This window comes from Balaenoptera musculus, chromosome 4, assembly GCF_009873245.2.
Source record: "Balaenoptera musculus isolate JJ_BM4_2016_0621 chromosome 4, mBalMus1.pri.v3, whole genome shotgun sequence".
NCBI lineage: Eukaryota > Metazoa > Chordata > Mammalia > Artiodactyla > Balaenopteridae > Balaenoptera > Balaenoptera musculus.
The window spans coordinates 26,417,512-26,426,013 of record NC_045788.1 but is presented as its reverse complement, the minus strand read 5'-3'; positions in this window follow the sequence as shown (position 1 = coordinate 26,426,013).

The following is an 8,502-nucleotide window of genomic DNA, read 5'->3' as shown; positions in this document are numbered from 1 at the left end:
CCCATATATATGCTGTCTACAAGAGACCCACTTCAGACCTAGAGACACATACAGACTGAAAGTGAGAGGATGGAAAAAGATATTCCATGCAAATGGAAATCAAAAGAAAGCTGGAGTAGCAATTCTCATATCAGACAAAATAGACTTTAAAATAAAGACTGTTACAAGAGACAAAGAAGGACACTATATAATGATCAAGGGATCAATCCAAGAAGAAGATATAACAATTGTAAATATTTATGCACCCAACTTAGGAGCACCTCAATACATAAGGCAAATGCTAACAGCCATAAAAGGGGAAATCGACAATAACATAATCATAGTAGGGGACTTTAACACCCCACTTTCACCAATGGACAGATCATCCAAAATGAAAATAAATAAGGAAACACAAGCTTTAAATGATACATTAAACAAGATGGACTTAATTGATATTTATAGGACATTCCACCCAAAAACAACGGAATACACATTTTTCTCAAGTGCTCTTGGAACATTCTCCAGGATAGATCATATCTTGAGTCACAAATCAAGCCTTGGTAAATTTAAGAAAACTGAAATCGTATCAAGTATCTTTTCCAACCACAACGCTATGAGACTAGATATCAATTACAGGAAAAGATCTGTAAAAATACAAACACATGGAGGCTACACAATACACTACTTAATAACGAAGTGATCACTGAAGAAATCAAAGGGGAAATCAAAAAATACCTAGAAACAAATGACAATGGAGACACGACGACCCAAAACCTATGGGATGCAGCAAAAGCAGTGCTAAGAGGGAAGTTTATAGCAATACAAGCGTACATCAAGAAACAGGAAACATCTCGAATAAACAACCTAACCTTGCACCTAAAGCAATTAGAGAAAGAAGAGCAAAAAAACCCCAAAGCTAGCAGAAGGAAAGAAATCATAAAGATCTGATCAGAAATAAATGAAAAAGAAATGAAGGAAACAATAGCAAAAATCAATGAAACTAAAAGCTGGTTCTTCGAGAAGATAAACAAAATTGATAAACCATTAGCCAGACTCATCAAGAGAAAAAGGGAGAAGACCCAAATCAATAGAATTAGAAATGAAAAAGGAGAAGTAACCACTGACACTGCAGAAATACAAACGATCATCAGAGATTACTACAAGCAACTCTATGCCAATAAAATGGACAACCTGGAAGAAATGGACAGATTCTTAGAAATGCACAACCTACCGAGACTGAACCAGGAAGAAATAGAAAATATGAACAGACCAATCACAAGCACTGAAATTGAAACTGTGATTAAAAGTCTTCCAACAAACAAAAGCCCAGGACCAGATGGCTTCACAGGCGAATTCTATCAAACATTTAGAGAAGAGCTAACACCTATCCTTCTCAAACTCTTCCAAAATATTGCAGAGAGAGGAACACTCCCCAACTCATTCTACGAGGCCACCATCACCCTGATACCAAAACCAGACAAAGATGTCACAAAGAAAGAAAACTACAGGCCAATATCACTGATGAACATAGATGCAAAAATCCTCAACAAAATACTAGCAAACAGAATCCAACAGCACATTAAAAGGATTATACACCATGATCAAGTGGGGTTTATTCCAGGAATGCAAGGATTCTTCAATATACGCAAATCAATCAACGTGATGCATCATATTAACAAATTGAAGGAGAAAAACCATATGATCATCTCAATAGATGCAGAGAAAGCTTTCGACAAAATTCAACACCCATTTATGATAAAAGCCCTACAGAAAGTAGGCATAGAGGGAACTTTCTTCAACATAATAAAGGCCATATATGACAAACCCACAGCCAACATTGTCCTCAATGGTGAAAAACTGAAACCATTTCCACTAAGATCAGGAACAAGACAAGGTTGCCCACTCTCACCACTATTATTCAACATAGTTTTGGAAGTGTTAGCCACAGCAATCAGAGAAGAAAAAGAAATAAAAGGAATCCAAATCAGAAAAGAGGAAGTAAAGCTGTCACTGTTTGCAGATGACATGATACTATACATAGAGGATCCTAAATATGCTACCAGAAAACTCCTAGAGCTAATCAATGAATTTGGTAAAGTAGCAGGATACAAAATTAATGCACAGAAATCTCTTGCATTTCTATACACTAATGACGAAAAATCTGAAAGTGAAATTAAGAAAACACTCCCGTTTACCATTGCAACAAAAAGAATAAAATATCTAGGAATAAACCTACCTAAGGAGACAAAAGACCTGTATGCAGAAAATTATAGGACACTGATGAAAGAAATTAAAGATGATACAAATAGATGGAGAGATATACCATGTTCTTGGATTGGAAGTATCAACATTGTGAAAATGACTATACTACCCAAAGCAATCTACAGATTCAATGCAATCCCTATCAAACTACCAGTGGCATTTTTCACAGAACTAGAACAAAAAATTTCACAATTTGTATGGAGACACAAAAGACCCCTAATAGCCAAAGCAATCTTGAGAATGAAAAATGGAGCTGGAGGAATCAGGCTCCCTGACTTCAGACTATACTACAAAGATTCAGTAATCAAGACAGTTTGGTACTGGCACAAAAACTGAAACTTAGATCAATGGAACAGGATAGAAAGCCCAGAGATAAACCCACGCACATATGGTCACCTTATCTTTGATAAAGGAGGCAAGAATATACAGTGGAGAAAAGACAGCCTCTTCAATAAGTGGTGCTGGGAAAATTGGACAGGTACATGTAAAAGTATGAAATTAGAACACTCCCTGACACCATACACAAAAATAAACTCAAAATGGATTAAAGACCTAAGTGTAAGGCCAGACACTATCAAACTCTTAGAGGAAAACATAGGCAGAACACTCTATGACATAAATCACAGCAAAATCCTTTTTGACCCAGCTCCTAGAGAAATGGAAATAAGAACACAAATAAACAAATGGGACCTAATGAAACGTAAAAGCTTTTGCACAGCAAAGGAAACCATAAACAAGACCAAAAGACAACCATCAGAATGGGAGAAAATATTTGCAAATGAAGCAACTGACAAAGGATTAATCTCCAAGATTTACAAGCAGCTCATGCAGCTCAATAACAAAAAAACAAACAACCCAATCCAAAAATGGGCAGAAGACCTAAATAGACATTTCTCCAAAGAAGATATACAGATGGCCAACAGACACATGAAAGAATGCTCAACATCATTAATCATTAGAGAAATGCAAATCAAAACTACAATGAGGTATCATCTCACACCGGTCAGAATGGCCATCATCAAAAAATCTACAAACAATAAATGCTGGAGAGGGTGTGGAGAAAGGGAACACTCTTGCACTGTTGGTGGGAATGTAAATTGATACAGCCACTATGGAGAACAGTATGGAGGTTCCTTAAAAAACTAAAAATAGAACTACCATACGACCCAGCAATCCCACTACTGGGCATATACCCTGAGAAAACCATAATTCAAAAGAGTCATGTACCAAAATGTTCATTGCAGCTCTATTTACAATAGCCAGGACATGGAATCAACCTAAGTGTCCATCATCGGATGAATGGATAAAGAAGATGTGGCACATATATACAATGGAATATTACTCAGCCATAAAAAGAAATGAAATGGAGGTATTTGTAATGAGGTGGATGGAGTTAGAGTCTGTCATACAGAGTGAAGTAAGTCAGAAAGAGAAAAACAAATACAGTATGCTAACACATATATATGGCATCTAAGGAAAAAAAAAAAAGGCCATGAAGAACCTAGTGGCAAGATGGGAATAAAGACACAGACCTCCTAAAGAATGGACTTGAGGATATGGGGAGGGGGAGGGGTGAGATGTGACAGGATGAGAGAGTGTCATGGACATATATGCACTACCAAATGTAAAATAGATAGCTAGTGGGAAGCAGCCGCATAGCACAGGGAGATCAGCTCAGTGCTTTGTGACTGCCTGGGGGGGTGGGATGGGGAGGGTGGGAGGGAGGGAGATGCGGGAGGGAGGAGATATGGGAACGTGCGTATATCTGTAGCTGATTCACTTTGTTATAAAGCAGAAACTAACACACCATTGTGAAGCAATTATACTTCAATAAAGATGTTTAAAAAAAAAAATTCATCTGTTTACAGCATTTAATTCAATGTGTCTTTAGTATGTTCACAGAGTTGTTCAACCATAGCCAAAAGCTAATTTTAGAACATTTTTGTCTCTCCTAAAAGAAACACTGTACCACTCACTCTCCATGCCCCCACCCAACTCATCCAGCCTTGGCAACTGCTGATTTACTTTCTTTCCTATTTTCCGAGTTGCTTTTTCTGCTCATTTCATATAAATGAATCATACACTATGTGACCACAGTATCTGACTCTTTCCAGTTAGTGTAATGGTTTCAAGGTTCCTCCATGTGACAGTGAGTATCAGTATTTCATTCTTTTTATGGCTGAATATTTTTCCATTGTATGGATATACCACATTTTGTTTTCCATCAGTTGATGGACATTTGGGTTGTTTACACTTTTTGGACATTATGAATAATGCTACCATGAACTTTGTGTACATGTTTTTGTGTGGGCATATGTTTCAAATATATATTTGCAAATATTTTCTCTCATTCTGTGGATTGTCTTTTCAATTTCTTGATAGAGTCTTTTTATGATCAAAGGTTTTTAGTTTTGGTGAAGCTCAATTTATCTATTTTTCCTTTTGTCCCTATGCTTTAGGTGTCATATCTAATGAATTATCACCTAATCCAAGATCATAAAAACTTACATTTCTGATTTCTTCTGTCATTTTTATAGTTTTAGCACTAACATTTTTGTTGTTAATTCATTTAGGGTTAACTTTTGTTTAGGGTGTGAAGTAGAGATTAAATTGTTTGATCCATTTAAGTTTAATGAAATTACTGATAAGGTAGGAATTATATCTGCAACTTGGCTAATTTTTTATGTCTTGTGTGTTTTTGTTCCTCTATTTCTCTATTATTGCCTTCTTTTTTCTTAAATAGATATTTTTAGTGTACCATTTAAATATCCTTGTCATTTCTTTTGCTATATTTTTTGAGTCATTATTTTTAGTGATTGCCTCGGGGTTACAATTAACATTTAATTTATCACAATCTAGTGTGATTAATAGCAACTTAATTTTAATGGAATACAAAGACTTCACTTCTGTATTGCTGTGTTTCTCATCCTCTTTTTGTGTGCCATTATTGTCATACAAATTCCATCTTTATATCCTCTTTTTGTGTGCCATTATTGTCATACAAATTCCATCTTTATACAATGTATGCCCATCAACACAAACTTACAATCATTGCCTTTTGCAATTAATTGTTTTTTAAATCACATAAAAGAAAAAAGTAATAAGCAAAATATATATTTAGACTTTCTTTTACATTTACCTCTGTAATCACAGATGCTCTTTATTTTTTCATGTGGATTTGAGCCACGGTATAACATTAGTTCATTAAAGTTTGAAGGTTTCCCTTTTGCATTTTTGTGGGGCAGGTTAACTAGTGACAAATACTCTCATTTTCATAAATATGAGAATGTCTTAATTTCTTTGTCATTTTTGAAAGATAATTTTGCCAGATATAGAATTCTTGGTTGACAGTCTTTCTCTTTCAACACTTTAAATATTCCATCCAGCTGTCTTCTGCCCTTCATGGATTGTGATGATAAATTAACTGTAAATCATATTGAGGATATTTTGTATGTGCTGATTTCAAGATTCTCTCTTGTCTTTGGCTTCCAACAGTTAGATTTTAATGTGTCTAGGTGTGGATTTCTTTGAATGTATCCCACTTGGAGTTTGTTAACATCTTGGATGTGTAGATTAATGTTTTTTATCCAATTTTGGAAGTTTTCTGCCATTATTTCTTCAAATGTTTTTTCTGCTCCTTTTTCTCTTCTCTCCTTCTGAGACTTCCATTGTATCTGTATTGGTACACTTCTTGGTTTCTCTCAGGTCTCCGAAGTTCTGTTCATTTATCTTCATTTTTTCAAACTGGATAATATCAATTGGCTTATATTAATGTTTGCTGATTCTTTCATCTCCTCAAATCTGTTATTGAGCACCTCTGAATTTTTCATTTCAATTACTGTACTTTCAATTTTAGAATTTCTGTGTGGTTCTTTTTTTTTTTTTAATAATTTTTACCTCTATTGATATTGTTGAGACACAATTCTCCACTTTCCTTGAATTCCTTAGATGTGCTTTCCTTTAGTTCCTTGAACAAATTTTGAACAACTGATTTAAAGTCTTTGTACAGTAAGTACAACCTTTGGGCTTCATCAGGGACAGTTTCTATTGATTGCTTTCTTCATGTGAATGGGCCATATTTTCTATTTTCTTGCATGCCTTATGCCTTGAAGATTTTTTTGAAAAGTGAACATTTTAAATAATATAATGTTTCAACTCTGGAAATAAGATTCTCCCCTCTCCCCAGAGTTTGTGGCTGTTACTATTTTTCGTCATTATCTGTTTATTAAGTGACTTTTCTGAACTAATTCTGTAAGGTCTATCTTCATCATTTGTGACAACTGAAGTCCCTGATTGGCTAGACTAGTTGTCAGCTAATAATTGGATGAAGATTTCCTTCAGGCCTGGAACCAATAAGTCTCCCAGTTTTTGCCAAGGAACTCTGTTTTGTTTTTGAGGGGTACCTTCAACACTCAGCCAGGAAGTCGACAATTCTGCCTTAGCCTTCACTAGCCAAAAGTTCGGTCTGAGGTAAGCCCTTAGGGCTTTAGGTTTTTCCTGAGCATACACACAGCCCACCACATGGGTATAAACTTCTTGATACCTAAGAATATGTCAGCTTTTCAAAGCCCTCCTAAATATCTTTTTTTAAAAAATATATTTTATTTATTTATTTATTTATTTATTAACATCTTTATTAGAGTATAATTGCTTTACAATGTTGTGTTAGTTTCTCCTGTATAACAAAGTGAATCAGCTATATACATATATCCCCATATGCTCTCCCTCTTGTATCTCCCTCCCACCCTCCCTATCCCCCCCCCCCTTAGGTGGTCACAAATCATGGAGCTGATCTCCCTGTGCTATGTTGCTGCTTCCCACTAGCTATCTATTTTATATTTGGTAGTGTATATATGTCCATGCCACTCTCATTTCATCCGAGCTTACCCTTCCCCCTCCCCGTGTCCTCAAGTCCATTCTATACATCTGCATCTTTATTCCTGTCCTGGCCCTTGATTCTTCAGAGCCTTTCTTTTTTTTTTAGATTCCATATATCTGTGTTAGCATACCATATTTGTTTTTCTCTTTCTGACTTACTTCACTCTGTATGACAGACTATAGGTCCACCCACCGTCCTACAAATACCTCAATTTCTTTTCTTTTAATGGCAGAGTAATATTCCATTGTATATATGTACCCCATCTTCTTTATCCATTCATCTGATGATGGACACTTAGGTTGCTTCCATGTCCTGGTTATTGTAAATAGTGCTGCAATGAACACTGTGGTACATGGCTCTTTTGAATAATGGTTTTCTCAGGGTATATGCCCAGTAGTGGGATTGCTGGGTCATATGGTAGTTCTATTTTTAGTGTTTTAGGAACCTCCATACTGTTCTCCATAGTGGCTGTATCATACCCACCAAGAGTGCAAGAGTGTTCCCTTTTCTCCACACCCTCTCCAGCATTTATCGTTTGTAGATTTTTTGATGATGGCCATTCTGACTGGGGTGAGGTGATACCTCATTGTAGTTTTGATTTGCATTTCTCTAATGATTAGTGATGTTGACCATCCTTTAATGTGTTTGTTGGCAATCTGTATATCTTCTTGGAGAAATGTCTGTTTAGGTCTTCTGCCCATTTTTGGATTGGGTTGTTTTTTCTTTTGATTGCGCTGCATGAGCTGCTTGTAAATCTTGGAGATTAATCCTTTGTCAGTTGCTTCATTTGCAAATATTTTCTCCCATTCTGAGGGTTGTCTTTTCGTCTTGTTTATGGTTTCCTTTGTTGTACTAAAGCTTTGAAGTTTCATTAGGTCCCATTTGTTTATTTTTGTTTTTATTTCCATTTCCCTAGGAGGGAAAGGATTTTGCTGTGATTTATGTCATAAAGTGTTCTGCCTATGTTTTCCTCTAAGAGTTTTATAGTTTCTGGACTTACATTTAGGTCTTTAATCCATTTGGAGTTTATTTTTGTGTAAGGTGTTAGGGCGTGTTCTAATTTCTTTCTTTTACATGTAGCTGTCCAGTTTCCCAGCACCACTTATTGAGGAGGCTGTCTTTTCTCCATTGTATATTCTTGCCTCCTTTATCAAAGATAAGGTTACCATATGTGCGTGAGTTTTTCTCTGGGCTTTCTATCCTGTTCCATTGATCTATATTTCTGTTTTTGTGCCAATGCCATACTGTCTTGATTAGTGTAGCTTTGCAGTATAGTCTGAAGACAGGGAGCCTGATTCCTCCCGCTCTGTTTTTCTTTCTCAAAATTGCTTCAGCTATTCGGGGTCTTTTGTGTTTCCATACAAACTGTGAAATTTTGTTAT